Source organism: Bufo gargarizans, chromosome 1, assembly GCF_014858855.1.
Source record: "Bufo gargarizans isolate SCDJY-AF-19 chromosome 1, ASM1485885v1, whole genome shotgun sequence".
Classification (NCBI taxonomy): Eukaryota; Metazoa; Chordata; class Amphibia; order Anura; family Bufonidae; genus Bufo; species Bufo gargarizans.
The window spans coordinates 354,836,037-354,852,825 of record NC_058080.1 but is presented as its reverse complement, the minus strand read 5'-3'; positions in this window follow the sequence as shown (position 1 = coordinate 354,852,825).

The following is a 16,789-nucleotide window of genomic DNA, read 5'->3' as shown; positions in this document are numbered from 1 at the left end:
GTACAATGGGTTGGACATAAGGTTTTAATAAGGGCTTATGAAAAACATTATGGATCTTCCAAGTCTGAGGAAGATCAAGACGGTAGGCAACAGGATTGATGACGGACAAGATTTTGTAAGGCCCAATAAACTTAGGACCCAACTTCCTGGAGGGAACCTTCAATTTGATATTCTTAGTAGACAACCACACCAGATCACCAACATTCAGGTCTGGACCAGGCACACGTCTCTTATCCGCCACACGCTTATATCTCTCACTCATGCTCTTTAGATTATCCTGAATCTTTTGCCAAATAGATGACAAAGACGAGGAGAATCTGTCCTCATCAGGTAAACCAGAAGACCCCTCTCCAGAGAATGTCCCAAACTGCAGATGAAACCCATATGCACCAAAAAATGGTGACTTATCAGAGGACTCCTGACGACGGTTATTTAAAGCAAACTCAGCAAGAGACAAAAAAGAACACCAATCCTCCTGATTCTCCGCCACAAAATGTCTCCAGATTCTGATTGACGCGCTCTGTCTGGCCATTCGACTGCGGGTGGAAAGCAGAAGAGAATGACAACCGAACCCCAAAGCGAGAACAGAAAGCCTTCCAGAATCTGGAAACAAACTGCGTGCCCCTATCAGAGACTATGTCTGAAGGAATACCATGCAATTTGACAATGTGATCAATAAATGCCTGCGCCAGCGTCTTAGCATTGGGCAAGCCAGGAAAAGGGATGAAATGCACCATTTTGCTAAAACGGTCCACCACCACCAGAATCAGTCTTCCCCGAGGAACGAGGCAGGTCCGTAATGAAGTCCATGGACAGATGTGTCCAAGGATGGGAAGGAATGGGTAAGGGAAGGAGAGGACCTGATGGCCGTGAATGAGGGACTTTGGCACGAGCGCAGATCTCGCAGGCTGCCACAAAACCCTCAACCGACTTACGAAGCGCCGGCCACCAGAATCTCCGAGCGATGAGATCCACTGTGGCTCTTGCCCCCGGGTGCCCAGCAAGGACAGTATCGTGGTGTTCCTTAAAAATCTTGTGTCTTAAAGAGAGAGGCACAAACAACCTCCCAGGAGGACAAAGATCAGGAGCCTCTGACTGGGCTACCTGAACCTCTGCCTCTAATTCAGGATAAAGAGCAGAGACCACCACACCTTCAGCCAAAATGGGACCCGGGTCTTCAAAATTTCCACCTCCCGGAAAACAACGTGACAGGGCATCTGCCTTCACATTCTTAACCCCAGGGCGGAACGTGACAACAAAATTAAACCTGGAAAAGAACAAAGACCATCTGGCCTGTCTCGGGTTCAGACGCTTGGCTGACTCCAAGTAGGCCAGATTTTTATGGTCAGTAAACACAGTAATAGGGTGTCTGGCTCCCTCTAGCCAATGGCGCCATTCCTCAAAAGCCAATTTGATGGCCAACAACTCCCTTTCTCACACATCGTAATTTCTCTCTGCGGAGGAGAGTTTCTTCGAGAAAAAGGCACACGGTCGCCATTTGGCAGGAGAGAAACCCTGAGACAAGACCGCACCCACACCCACCTCAGAAGCATCAACCTCAACTATGAAGGGTAGAGAAATATCAGGTTGTACCAAGATGGGAGCGGAAGCAAAACTCTCCTTGATATTAGAAAAGGCCTTACGCGCCTCTACCGACCAGGAGGAAAAATCTACCCCCTTTCTAGTCATATCAGTGAGTGGTTTAACAACAGAGGAATAATTCAAAATAAACTTCCTGTAATAATTGGCAAAGCCCAAAAAACGCATCAGCGCCTTCTGATTCTCAGGAAGCTCCCACTCAAGCACAGCGCGGACCTTCTCGGGGTCCATGCGAAAACCAGAAGCGGAGAGAAGAAACCCCAGAAATTGAATTTCTGGAACCGCAAACACACATTTCTCCAGTTTAGCGTACAATTTATTCTCCCGCAGGATGAGCAAGACCTGACGTAAGTGTTCCCTATGAGTTTTGAAATCAGGAGAAAAAATCTAAATGTCATCCAGATGACACTAATACAAATTTCCCCATTAAATTATAAAAAATGCTGTTCACAAAATGCTGAAAGACGGCTGGAGCATTCATCAAACCAAAAGGCATAATCAAATTCTCAAAATGGCCCTCAGGGGTATTGAAGGCCGTCTTCCATTCGTCTCCTTCTCTGACCCTGACCAGGTTGTATGCCCCTCTTAGATCCAACTTGGAAAAAACTTTAGCCCCAACAATCTGGTTAAACAGGTCCGGGATCAAAGGAAGCGGATAAGGGTCACGAATTGTGATACTGTTCAGCTCCCTGAAATCCAGACATGGTCTTAAAGAACCATCTTTTTTCTTAACAAAGAAAAAAACAGCTGCAACAGGTGACTTCGAGGGTCGTATGTGTCCCTTTCTCAGACTCTCAGAGATATAAGCACGCATAGCGACCCTTTCAGGTTGGGAGAGATTGTATAAACGAGATTTAGGCAGCTTGGTGCCTGGGATGAGATTAATAGGGCAATCGTACTCCCTGTGCGGGGGCAAGTCCTGAACACCACTCTCAGAGAAGACATCCAAAAATTCTGAGAGAAAATATGGTACAGTCTTAGTAGAAACCTCAGAAACAGATGTCGTGAGGCAATTCTCTCTGCAAAAGTCACTCCAACCATTTATTTGCCTTGCTTGCCAATCAATGGTGGGGTTATGTTTAGTGAGCCAGGGTAGCCCCAACACTAGAGGAGTAGGCAACCCGCTAAGGAAGAAACATGACACATCCTCAACATGAGCATCACTCACAATTAAACGGATATTGTGAACTATGCCCTTTAATGATTTCTGAGAAAGTGGAGCGGAATCAATAGCAAAAACAGGTATATCCTTTCCCAAAGTGCAAACCTGGAAACCATTAGTTATAGCAAATTGTTTATCAATGAGATTGACAGCTGCTCCACTATCTACAAAAATCTCACAAAAAATGTTCTTGATCTCTAGCGCCACCCTGGCAGGTAGGACAAAACGGGAACTACAAGCAAACAGAAAACCTTCAATTTCCGCATCAACCCTGCCAATGGTAACAGATGAAACATTTTTAAAGGATTTTTTCCTTTTTGTTTCTTTATTACTCTCAAAAAACTGCCTGAATCTCCTAGAGGGACAAACATTTGCCAAATGATTTATACCTCCACAACAGAAACAAACCTTCCCATGAGGGCTGAATCTTCTATTGTTAGAGGCAATAAAACCCAGCTGCATGGGCCCCTGCTCAGAAGGGGTTGACAGTGACTGAGACCCCTGTGCACAGAATGAGACCGCCGCACTGTCCTGGGATTGAGAATGACAGAAAGGAGTGATCTCTCCTCTCTCTCTAGAACGCCTGTCAATACGAACGGCCCGAGACATGGCAGAATCCAAGGAGGTAGGCCTCTCATGAAAGGCAAATGCGTCTTTCAATCCCTCTGAAAGACCATGGCAAAATTGACTTCGGAGTGCAGCATCATTCCAACCAGTATTAGCTGCCCATCTCCGAAATTCTGAACAGTATATTTCTGCGGATTGTTTACCCTGACATAAAAGATGTAGTCTAGACGCAGCCAGAACAACACGATCCGGATCAACATATATCTGACCCAGGGCTAAAAAGAATTAATCCACTGAACGGAGGGGCCGTGCCCCCACCGGCAGCGAAAAGGCCCAGGACTGAGCGTCATCCCTGAGCAGCAATATGATGATCCCCACCCTCCGTTCCTCATCACCAGAGAAATTGGGAAGTAGGCGAAAATGGAGTTTGCAAGCCTCTCTAAAACGCACAAAATTCTCACTACCCCCGGAGAACGTATCCGGGAGCGAGATCTTAGGCTCAGAACAAGCTCCATGAACGCAAGCTGAACCGGTCACTTGAAACTGAGAAAGAGTCTTACGGAGATCTGCTACCCTCAATGAAAGACCCTGCATGCGTTCAGTCAAAAGTGAAACCGGATCCATGCTTGAGACGGTTTCGGCGGTTTATAATGTCACGGAAGGTGTGCAGGAAACTAGAAAACACAAAATGAATATACGACTGACTGGATCCAAAACTAAGGAACGAAAAGGGAGAGCCCTGCATCAGACCTGGCTCTCTCCCTGACTGCTCAGCCTATGCGAAAATCCCAATGGTAGATGATCGCATATCCTCGTACCTCGACTGTATAACACCTGAACACCCTATAATAGTGAGGGGACACGACCACCGGCTCCCTACACTAGATACGGAGGGAGTCAGGGTCACCTGGGATCCAGCAAACAGAAAAACACAAATAAATGAATAAAACTTATCTTGTAGAAGACTGAGAAGTAGGAACAGCATGCACACACTCCAGGAAGTTGTATAAACCGCAAAGTGATGCACTATGGGAAAAGGATTTAAAGGGATGAAATCAGTGCAACTACATGACAGCTGAGAGAGGCTAACGAGATGAGAAAATGAAAGCAAAACAAAGGAACCTCAAGGAGGAGGTTCTAGACGTCTGTCAGAGCTTCTCAGATGTCTGGTGGTGACAGGAAATCACAGAATGGGCTCAGGAATACTTCTAGAAACCATTCTCAGTGGACACAATCCACCGTGCCATCCACCGTTGCCAGCTGAAACTCTACAGTGCAAAGAAGAAGCCATTTCTAAGCAAGATCCACAAGCTCAGGCGTTTTCACTGGGCCAGGGATCATTTAAAATGGAGTGTGGCAAAATGGAAGACTGTTCTGTGGTCAGACGAGTCACGATTCGAAGTTCTTTTTGGAAATCTGGGGCGCCATGTCATGAGGACCAAAGAGGACAAGGACAATCCAAGTTGTTATCAACGCTCAGTTCAGAAGCCTGCATCTCTGATGGTATGGGGTTGCATGAGTGTGTGTGGCATGGGCAGCTTGCATGTCTGGAAAGGCACCATCAATGCAGAAAAATATATTCAGGTTCTAGAACAACATATGCTCCCATCCAGACGTCATCTCTTTCAGGGAAGACCCTGCACTTTTCAACAAGATAATGCCAGACCACATTCTGCATCAATCGCAACATCATGACTGCGTAGGAGAAGGATCCGGGTACTGAAATGGCCAGTCTGCAGTCCAGATCTTTCACCTATAGAGAACATTTGGCGCATCATAAAGAGGAAGGTGCAACAAAGAAGGCCCAAGACGATTGAACAGTTAGAGGCCTGTATTAGACAAGAATGGGAGAGCATTCCTATTTCTAAACTTGAGAAACTGGTCTCCTCGGTCCCCAGACGTCTGTTGAGTGTTGTAAGAAGAAGGGGAGATGCCACACAGTGGTGAAAATGGCCTTGTCCCAACTTTTTGGGGATTTGTTGACACCAGAATTTCTCAGTTTAAACTTTTGTTCCGTGATTTATGTTCTATTCTGAATAAAATATTAGAAGTTGGCACCTCCACATCATTGCATTCAGTTTTTATTCACGATTTGTATAGTGTCCCAACTTTTTTGGAATCCGGTTTGTAGTTCAGCTCAGGCCTAGCTAGTGCAGATAACTTCCTGTTGAGTCTAGAGTGGCAGTTGAGCACAGTCTAGCAGTGTGTGCAGTCTGTTATCTTTATCCTTCAGCCATATTTCAGTCTAGAGCTGAAGTGATTTACCTACTAAGAAAACACTAAAGAAAGGAGACCCCTAAAGGGTTATGGACACATCTTACTAGTGCCTTAGGACCTTTGGCCTCCACCGTGAAGGATTTACAAGCCTTTGGCAACTTCACCACCCTGAACCAGGATCACCAGGACCATTCCTGAAGTCCTCTATCAGTAAGGCTACAATTTCCTATTATTTAATATCTAGAGAGGGACATTTACACGTGTCAGAACAGGACTTGCTGCAGCATATCTCTGTACTGAGACTGTTTAAATACTTTGGATGTACTGTTAGCAGAAATCATCTTCTGTAAAGTTTCATCCTGCTTGCCTCAGACTCAAGTTCCTTTATTAACACTATAGTAAATGGTTGTACCTCCATACAAAAGGTACTGGCGTCATGACTATAAGGGACGTTGCCACTGGCACATTAATACAGACCATGAAGGGCACCTCAAACCACCATCTGGCCAGTGTCCCTTACACCAGAGTGTGCCCCAGAGAATCCTTGTGCCGTTCTCCTTTTCACTTTTATGCAAGCCTGCCCAGGGACAACCTAACCGTGAGTAACCAGAACTGTATTTACCTCGGCCCACATATTGCGCACCGTGACCTCACACATAATTCCCCTGCAAGGTCTGGCATACCGCATTAGACTTGCATGGTTTTATTAGGAAATTAACCCTAAAAAGACACTTCCATCTGCAAGGCAATATCACCAAGTATAACAGCAAAGCAACTAACGAGGTCACTCCTGCCCCTGAGATACAGTATGTTTCCACTGACTTGAAACCACGCTCTCACTTCTATCCCTTGCATCATAGAGGCAACTTTATAGAGACCTTCTATGATTTAGCTATGGAGGATTTCTGTACCATTCATCAGAAACTTAGCCACAATCTCAGAAAGAACAGCGATTAAATGATTACAAGAAAATATGGATCTAATAATATTGAAAGCTGATAAAGGAGGAGGAATTGTGCTACAAAATAGGGCGACTACATCAAAGAAGCCTTCACATTCTATCTGACAGTGATTACTATCAGCTATTGGAGGAAAATCCCTTGACAGAACACAAGTTAGCACTCAAATCACTCATCGACTCGGCATTCCATATCCTCAGCAAGAAGGAACAGGAATATATTTTCATCACTGATTCAGTGAACACGCTTTTCTATCATTTACCAAAAATCCATAAAGATATCTCCAATCCACCGACTCGTCCGATCATATCTGGAATATCCTCTCTTACCTGCAATCTATCTCACTATGTCGACATTTTTCTTTAGAAGCATGTGGTCCAACTCCATTCATACCTTAACCCCTTAAGGACGCAGGGCGTACCGGTACGCCCTATTTCCCGAGTCCTTAACCACTTCAACCCCCCTAGATGAAACACCCTTAATGACCACTTCACTTTCAGTTGTAAATAAAAAAAATAAAAAAACGACATCCATATATACATTTTTCACTAAAATTGTTCTACATGTCTTTGGTAAAAAAAAAATGTTTGGGTCAAAAAAATGGTTTGGGTAAAAGTTATAGCATATACAAACTATGGTACAAAAATGTGAATTTCCGCTTTTTAAAGCAGCTCTGACTTTCGGAGCACCTGTCATGTTTCCTGAGGTTCTACAATGCCCAGACAGTAGAAAAACCCCACAAATGACCCCATTTCGGAAAGTAGACACCCTAAGGTATTCGCTGATGGGCATAGTGAGTTCATAGAACTTTTTATTTTTTGTCACAAGTTAGAAAATGATGATTTTTTTTTCCTTACAAAGTCTCATATTCCACTAACTTGTGACAAAAAATAAAAACTTCCATGAACTCACTATGCCCATCAAGAAATACCTTGGGGTGTCTTCTTTCCAAAATGGGGTCACTTGTGGGGTAGTTATATTGCCCTGGCATTTTAGGGGCCCATATGCGTGAGAAGTAGTTTGCAATCAAAATGTGTAAAAAATGGCCTGTGAAATCCGAAAGGTGCTCTTTGGAATGTGGGCCCCTTTGCCCACCTAGGCTGCAAAAAAGTGTCACACATGTGGTATCGCCGTACTCAGGAGAAGTAGGGCAATGTGTTTTGTAGTATCTTTTTACATATACCCATGCTGGGTGAGAGAAATATTTCGGCAAAAGACAACTTTTCCCATTTTTTTTATACAAAGTTGACATTTGACCAAGATATTTTTCTCACCCAGCATGGGTATATGTAAAAAGACACCCCAAAACACATTCCCCAACTTCTCCTGAGTACGGCGATACCAGATGTGTGACACTTTTTTGCAGCCTAGATGCGCAAAGGTGCCCAAATTCATTTTAGGAGGGCATTTTTAGACATTTGGATCCCAGACTTCTTCTCACCCTTTAGGGGCCCTAAAGCGTGAGAAGAAGTCTGGGATCCATAACTTAGGGCATAACTTAGCGGAAATTGATGTTTTTTTAGTTTTTTCTCACAAAGTCTCTTGGGACAAAAATTTCAATCTTTCATGGACTCAATATGCCCCTCAGCGAATACCTTGGGGTGTCTTCTTTCCAAAATGGGGTCATTTGTGGGGTGTTTGTACTGCCCTGGCATTTGAGGGTCTCCGCAATCATTACATGTATGGCCAGCATTAGGAGTTTCTGCTATTCTCCTTATATTGAGCATACAGGTAATGAGATTTTTTTTTTCCGTTCAGCCTCTAGGCTGAAAGAAAAAAATGAACGGCACAGATTTCTTCATTCGCATCGATCAATGTGGATGAAAAAATCTCTGCCAAAAAAAAAAAAAGGAGGGGAAAGGCGTCTGCCAGGACATAGGAGCTCAGCCCAACATCCATACCCACTTAGCTCGTATGCCCTGGCAAACCCGATTTCTCCATTCACATCAATCGATGTGGATGAATAAATCATTGCCGGGATTTTTTTATTTATTTTTTATATACAAAGTGTTTGCCAAAGCATATGAACACCGCCACCTCCTCAGCTCATATGCCTCGGCAAACATATCTTTTACTGCAGAGGAGAAATCTTGTCTTGCAGCGCCGCATACACCGACTTGTGTGTAATCTGACAGCAGTGCAATGCTTCTGTCAGAATGCACATCAGTGCTGCAGCTGGTCGATCGGTTGGTCCACTTGGAAGGTAAAAAAAACTAAAGAAAAAAGAAAAAAACAGGCCGCAACACAATAATTTTATTAACTTTATAATAACCTTTGAACAGAACATATAAACTTTATTTAACTTTTGGAACTGAACGTTAACTTTTTTGCTTACTGGTGTTTTTTTTTTTTTTTTACCTTTATAGGACAAACCTCTCCTTCCCCATGGGACAATGTGCAAAGCGCAAATCGCCCAAAGATGTGGCAAAGTGCATTATGCACTTTGTCCCAGGTGAAAGGAGAGGTTTGCAGCAGCTGTGTGTGAATGGGCCCTAATAGCCCTGTGTACCTGTCCTGTGAGATGTGATCCCTATGCTAAGTGTACCTGTGTGTGGTACTTCCGGAAACACTCCCCTAAGCATAGGGCAGGGTGGTCAGGGCAGTCAGGACAGAAATAGCGGGTGTCACGCCTTATTCCACTCCTGCTACAGACACAACATCTTTTTCGGGGTGACGGTTGGGCTAAGGTACCAGCAACGACATTGGGGAAATGTCGCTCGTGTAGACGGCTAACTACACTGGTGGATGGGGCCACGGAACCTCCTGGATACAGGAGGTTCTCGATGATCTCTTCCTGAAATTTGAGGAAGGATCCTGTTCTCCCAGCCTTACTGTAGAGAACAAAACTATTATACAGAGCCAATTGAATTAAATATACAGACAGCTTCTTATACCAGCGTCTGGTGCGTCGGGAAACTAAATGCGGAGACAACATCTGGTCATTGAAGTCCACCCCTCCCATGTGAAGGTTATAGTCATGGACTGAGGGAGGCTTTTCAGTGACACTGGTTGCTTGCTCAATTTGGATTGTCGTGTCTGCGTGAATGGAGGAGAGCATGTAAACGTCACGCGTGTCTCTCCATTTCACCGCAAGCAGTTCTTCGTTACACAAGGCAGCCCTCTCCCCCCTTGCAAGACGGGTGGTAACGAGCCGTTGGGAGAAGCCCGCGCGACTAGTTCGCGCGGCGCTACAGTAATGTCAGCCGTTTAACCCTTTCCATACCGCGGTCCGTACGGACCGCGGTATGGAAAAGGTTAACTGCAGCCCCCCGATGGAGAGGGAGAGAGCCCCCCGCAGCCCTGTGCTTACCCTTCCCCGTCTGCAAAGTTGTGGCAGGCGGGGAAGGTTCTCATGGCAACAGAATGCCTTCTCAGACGTCCTGCTGTCCATGGTGCTGAACAGATCTATGCTAAAGGCCTAAATCTGTTCAAAGTGTAAGTAAAATACAGTACAGTACAATATATATTGTACTGTACTGTATTATACAGACATCAGACCCACTGGATCCTCAAGAACCAAGTGGGTCTGGGTCAAAAAAATATATAAAAAAGTGAAAAAAGTTAAGATAAAAAAAAAACATTTATCACTGAATAAAAATTAAAAAAATAAAATACACCACACATATTAGGTATCGCTACGTCCGTAACGACCTGATCTATAAAACGGTCATGTTACTTTCCTCGCACTGAGAACGCCAAAAAAATAAAGAAATAAAAACTATGAGAAAATTGAAATTGTGCCCACCTTACTTCCCAAAAAAGGTAATAAAAGTGATCAAAAAAGTCGCATGTACACCAAAATAGCACCAATCAAACCGTCATCTCATCCCGCAAAAAAGTGAGACCCTACTCAAGATAATCGCCCAAAAACTGAACAAACTATGGCTCTTAGACTATGGAAACACTAAAACATTTTTTTTTTTGTTTCAAAAATGAAATCATTGTGTAAAACTTACATAAATAAAAATAAAGTATACATATTAGGTATCGCCGCGTCCGTATCGACCGGCTCTATAAAAATATCACATGACCTAACCCCTCAGGTGACCACCGTAAAAAAATAAAAATAAAAACGGTGTAAAAAAAGCCATTTTTTTTGTCATCTTACGTCACAAAAAGTGTAATAGCAAGCGATCAAAAAGTCATATGCACCCCATAGTGCCAATCAAACCGTCATCTCATCCCGCAAAAAATAAGACCCTAAATAATAGCCCAAAAACAGAAAAAACTATGGCTCTTATACTATGGAGACACTAAAACATTTTTTTGGTTTTAAAAATGAAGTTATTGTATAAAAATTACATAAATAAAAAAAATTGTATACATATTGGGTATCGCCGCGTCCGTGACAACCTGCTCTATAAAATTACCCCATGATCTAACCTGTCAGATGAATGTTGTAAATAACAAAAAAAAAACGTGCCAAAAAATCTATTTCTTGTTACCTTGCCGCACAAAAAGTGTAATCATATGTACCCTTAACTAGTACCAACAATACTGCCACCCTATTCCGTACTTTCTAAAACGGGGTAACTTTTTGGGAGTTTCTACTCTAGGGGTGCAACAGGGGGGCTTCAAATGGGACATAGTGTCAAAAAAAACAGTCCAGCAAAATCTGCCGTCCAAAAACCGTATGGCATTCCTTTCCTTCTGCGCCCTGCCGTGTGCCCGTACAGCATTTTACAACCACATATGGGGTGTTTCTGTAAACTACAGAATCAGGGCCATAAATAATGAGTTTTGTTTGGCTGTTAACCCTTGCTTTGTAACTGGAAAAAAAATATTAAAATGGAAAATCTGCCAAAAAAGTGAAATTTTGAAATTGTATCTCTATTTTCCATGAAATCTTGTGCAACACCTAAACGGTTAACAAAGTTTGTAAAATCAGTTTTTAATACCTTGAGGGGTGTAGTTTCTTAGATGGGGTCACTTTTATGGAGTTTCTACTCTAGGGGTCGTCAGGGGGCTTCAAATGGGACATGGTGTCAAAAAAACAGTCCAGTAAAATCCGGCTTCCAAAAACCATATGGCGCACCTTTCACTCTACGCCCCGCTGTGTGGCCGTACAGTAGTTTACGGCCACATATGGGGTGTTTCTGTAAACGGCAGAGTCAGGGCAATAAAGATACAGTCTTGTTTGGCTGTTAACCCTTGCTTTGTTAGTGGAAAAAATGGATCAAAATAGAAAATTAGGCAAAAAAATGAAATTCTCAAATTTCATCCCCATTTGCCAATAACTCTTGTGCAACCCTAAAGGGTTAACGAAGTTTGTAAAATCAGTTTTGAATACCTTGAGGGGTGTAGTTTATAGAACGGGGTCATTTTTGGGCGCTTTTTTTTATGTAAGCCTCGCAATGTGACTTCAGACCTGTAGTGGTCCCTAAAAATTGGGTTTTTGTAAATTTCTGAAAAATCTCAAGATTTGCTTCTAAACTTCTAAGCCTTGTAACATCTCCAAAAAATAAAATATCATTCCCAAAATAATTCAAACATGAAGTAGACATATGGGGAATGTTAAGTCATCACAATTTTTGGGGGTATTACTATGTATTACAGAAGTAGAGAAACTGAAACTTTGAAATTTGCAAAATTTTTTAAATTTTTGGTAAATTAGGTATTTTATTATGCAAAAAAAATTATTATTTTTTTACTTCATTTTACCAGTGTCATGAAATACAATATGTGATGAAAAAACTATCTCAGATTGGCCTGGATAAGTCAAAGTGTTTTAAAGTTATCAGCACTTAAAGTGACACTGGTCAGATTTGCAAAAAATGGCCAAGTTCTTAAGGTGAAATAGGGCTGAGTCCATAAGGGGTTAAGGACTCATCAACCCTGATACAGTCACTGAAGGCTATTCCTTGGAAAGACACAAATCAATGGCTAAGTCTGGATGTAACAGCGCTCTATTCAAATATACAGCATGATTTAGGCATTGGTTGCACTAAACACTTTCTTGACAGTGACATGTCCATGCCATAAGAACAGAAATCCTTCATCCTCAGATGTATTCATTTCATCCTCACACATAATGTCCTCAAGTTTGAAGACTCTCTGTACCTACAGATCAAAGGTACTGCCATGGGTACGCGTTTCACGTTTCAGCTTTGCTAATTTGTTTGTTTATGGGGCATTTGAGGACACTTACATTTGCAACTCTGGGTATTGGACCGACAATATTATATTCTACCGTCTATATATTGACAATCTGATTTTCATATGGGATGGTGGTGCTGCATCCATTGATGATTTCTCAAAATACCTCAACAACAATAACTGGGGTATAATGCTCTCGGGAACCCATAATGCTTCTACTGCCGAATATCTTGACTTAGAACTGAATATTGTGAGCGGAAGATATACTACCAGCACCTACTTTAAGAAATTAGATTGTAATAGTTACCTAGACTTCTCCAGCGACCATTACAAAAAGTGGAAGACAAACATTACCCTTAGCCAATTTAAATGCGTTAGACGAAACTGGTCCGAAGATAGTTATTTTATCACTCAAAGCTAAATAATCCACACCAGGTTTTTACGAAAGGGCTTCCCCCCTAGGTTAATAGAGGCAGCTTTCAATAGAGCCAGTGCACTTACACAGGACTGTCTACCCAAAGAAAGGAAGGTAACCATCAATAAGAACACTCATGAGAAACATCACAATACTAACTTTATAACTACATTCAGCAGCAACCATGGAACGATCAAAGAAGTTTTGTCAAAACACTGGTTCATCTTGAAGCGGGATCTTGCCAAATAAATCTAGTCTCACATTCAGAAAGGCCCAGATCCTGAAGAATTTACTGACACCTAGTAAACTCAAACAGCACTTAGATCAAGGTACGCGTCCAAGCAACACTGTATCAGCAGGGAGCTTTAAATGCAACCAGCCAAAGTGCCTTTGCTATAAATGTATAAACATCATCACCTCGTTCCACAGCTCTAATGGTGACACTTTTCCCATCAAGGAGCACAGAAATTGTCATTCCACGAACATCATTTATCTACTTTGAGTGCCCTTGCAGCCTTCAGTATATAGGACGAACAATCCAGACCTTTCAGAAAAGATTGAACAAGCATAGGTTTAATATTAAAAAGAAATTCTTACAGCACAGTGTCTCGAGGCACGCTATGGACCACCACCATGGGTCATTCCAGGGGTTTACCATCACCCAAATTGAGAGGATTAAATCCGACGGATATAACACCATCAAAATCTTTCGGAAACACAAAATATTTTTAATCTATAAGCTGAACTGTTTGAACCCACGTGACCTGTAGTGTTGGGAGCGAATATTTGAAACGCAAATTTTTATCGCGAATATCGGCACCTCGAGAATTCACGAACATTTAGAATATAGTGCTATATATTCGTAATGACGAATATATATATATATATATATATATTTTTGTTTTGTTTTTAAAGGGGCACCAGGCATATGAGGTCGGCGATGAGGAGTGAATAAATTAGCAGTGGAGCGGTGCTGGGCTCAAAAAGAAGGGGTGCGGCTGGGCTCCAACGGAGCCCATTTGGCTCCTTATTTAGGTAATTTGCATATTAATAAAAGCAATTTTATAGACAAATTACAAGACACAGCGCAGTAATACTAGTATATTATAATATAAATCATGAAGACTGATGTGGTCATGTTAACAGATCAGTAAGTGAAATCCTGGTGACAGAATCCCTTTAACACAGTACACATCAGGTGATCATCCCTCCCTTCTTCTAGCTTGTGGGCCAATGAGAAGGCTTTGTCACAGCTTAGCAACATCCCTACCAACCAATAGAAAAGTTGCCTACCCCTTACTATATAAGAACCTCCCGAACAGCTTTTTTCTAAAGTTTATTGCAGTTATGAAAGAGACAGTAGTGTTTTTTTCGAATTCGAATTTTGCCCCTGCCACTCATCACTAGTGGCCTAAGTAAGGCCTTTGAGATTAATCTCTTGACTTATGCTCTGATTCCTTGGGCACCCACGAATAACCCCAGGCTAGGGCACCAGTTAGGACCCTTACCCACAAATAGAGTGAAACCATTTAACATTTACCATCTGCCCATCCACAACACAAGTGTGAGCATCCCTACGCACTTCAGGTAGTGCTTTTTGCGCAAATTTATTCACCTGTTCCCATTAAGTGCAACGATTCCTACCTAGCCTGGATGTCTCTCTATAATGCATCTACACATAACCATATTACCCATGATCCCCGGACTATGTGCCCTCCAGTTGATTATATATTCAACCTTTATACTTTTTTTGCACCCGGTTATTCAATTATTTATAATCGGTGACTCATCTATGCGTGTCGCTACCTAATTTTGACTAATTGATCCAATACTCCACTTATGCTCTTTTCATTGTATTTTATCACATCCCATGGTTTCAAAATGTATATTTTTTATTCAATATTTTTAGGAAACTCTGCCATTATTCCATTTTCTATGATTATCTATCAACCTTTACTCATCATGCACCTACAAATGTATCCATTCATTCACATCCATTTATTGGATATCCCTGGTGTGGATATACCTCTGCAATTTATCTACACACAACATAATTATCATCATCGCCCTACTATGTTCCCTCTGGGTTTATTTTATACCCAATGGTAATACCTTTCAATGCACCTGGTGATCTCATCACTTTTTATTAGCAACCCTACTATACTTGCAATTACTCATTCTTGATGAATTGATTTTACACTCCATCTCTGTATTTTGTATTTTTATTTTCATTGTATTGTATTTTATTGTATTGTACTTTATAGAATTCTGTAATTTATTTTCTATATATATTTATGTTTTTATAATGATGTAATTCTGCCATCATTCCATTTTCATTCATTATCCTACCCCCATTTTGGACTTCTTAATCTAATAATGTTAATTCATCCAATCATTCACATTCAATGATCACCATCCACTCCTATTCTGCCTGCATTCCTCTCCCGTCTCCTACTGTTCATTCTGTCCTTCATCAGTTTTCCCTGTTCTCCGCCCTCCTCTTAATCTAGCACCTGGTCTAGCTGACACACAGCCATGGGGATCACTGTATCCCCTGTGCGGCCAGCGCATTCCTCCCTCCCATCCGGCCATACATTTTACTGGGCTCTGCCGCTTAGCGTCCTGTTGCCTGGACACTTAGCGATCATGTGACTGTCACTCAGGTCACATGATTGCATTGTGAGTGGTGATGCTCCCGGCGTCTCTCCCAGCCGGGCATCGCTGCATACATTATTTATCTCCTTCAAACATTAAAGTTTCCAAATCCTCTCTCCTGCCTTCTATAGGTTTATACAGTACAAATGTGTTAATGTATATTTTAAATTGTTTTGCACCCAGTACACTTTAATGACATGTGAGTAGGTTCTGGACCTCCCCTTCTACTCCATTTCGTGGCATTTTGCTTTTTTTAATGTATTTATACGTGTGTAATGCTCTTTTAATTATTAGCAGTCTGTACCTGATGAAGGGATTATTTTACCCTGAAACGCGTTGTACCATCTGCTATTAGAATAAATCAAGTTCCTGTTTGACGACATAGGTGGGTTCTTTGCGCCGTGGGATCCTCTCCTTATCCTTTGAAGTTAAATGATACGGCAGGGCAAGAAAGTGATGTCTCCGAGCCCCATCAGTTCAGTGTTTTATTGTACAGGCACACAATATAAGAGTGTATTTTTTGTAGTGACACATGGAAAGGGGTATTTTTTGTACTCGCACAAATTATAAGGGGGCATTTTTGTATTGGCATACATTATAAGTAGAGACAAATTTCTTAAAAGTTTGATTTGGCTAATTTGCCGAATTTCACAAAAACATTCGCTTTGTGACGAATTACTTCATCACGAAGTGCATTTTTTTGTAAGTAGTGGGTGCAATGACAGGGAGCTGCGATAGCACCGCCCCCATCATTGTACCTCTCAGATGCCACGTTCATACATGATCACAGCATCTCATTGTAAAATTAACAATAAAAAAAAAATAATAATCTAACTTACCACCTCCATTTGCTCGCAACGTGCCGGCCGCCACCATCTTGCTTGAAGATGTTGGCCGAAATCCTATGCGGCGCTAGATTACGTCATGACGAACGCAGCCGCTTAATATTGCATATGATGTAGTGGGGAGCAGGAAAAAAAATTCCAAATGTGGTGAAGTTGCAAAAAAAAAAGCTATTCCGCCATAGTTTCTTTCCAGTTACTTTCATTCTCCAGGTCAGTACGAATACGGCGATACCTTATATGTATAGTTTTTCTAGTGTTTTTATAAAATAAAATA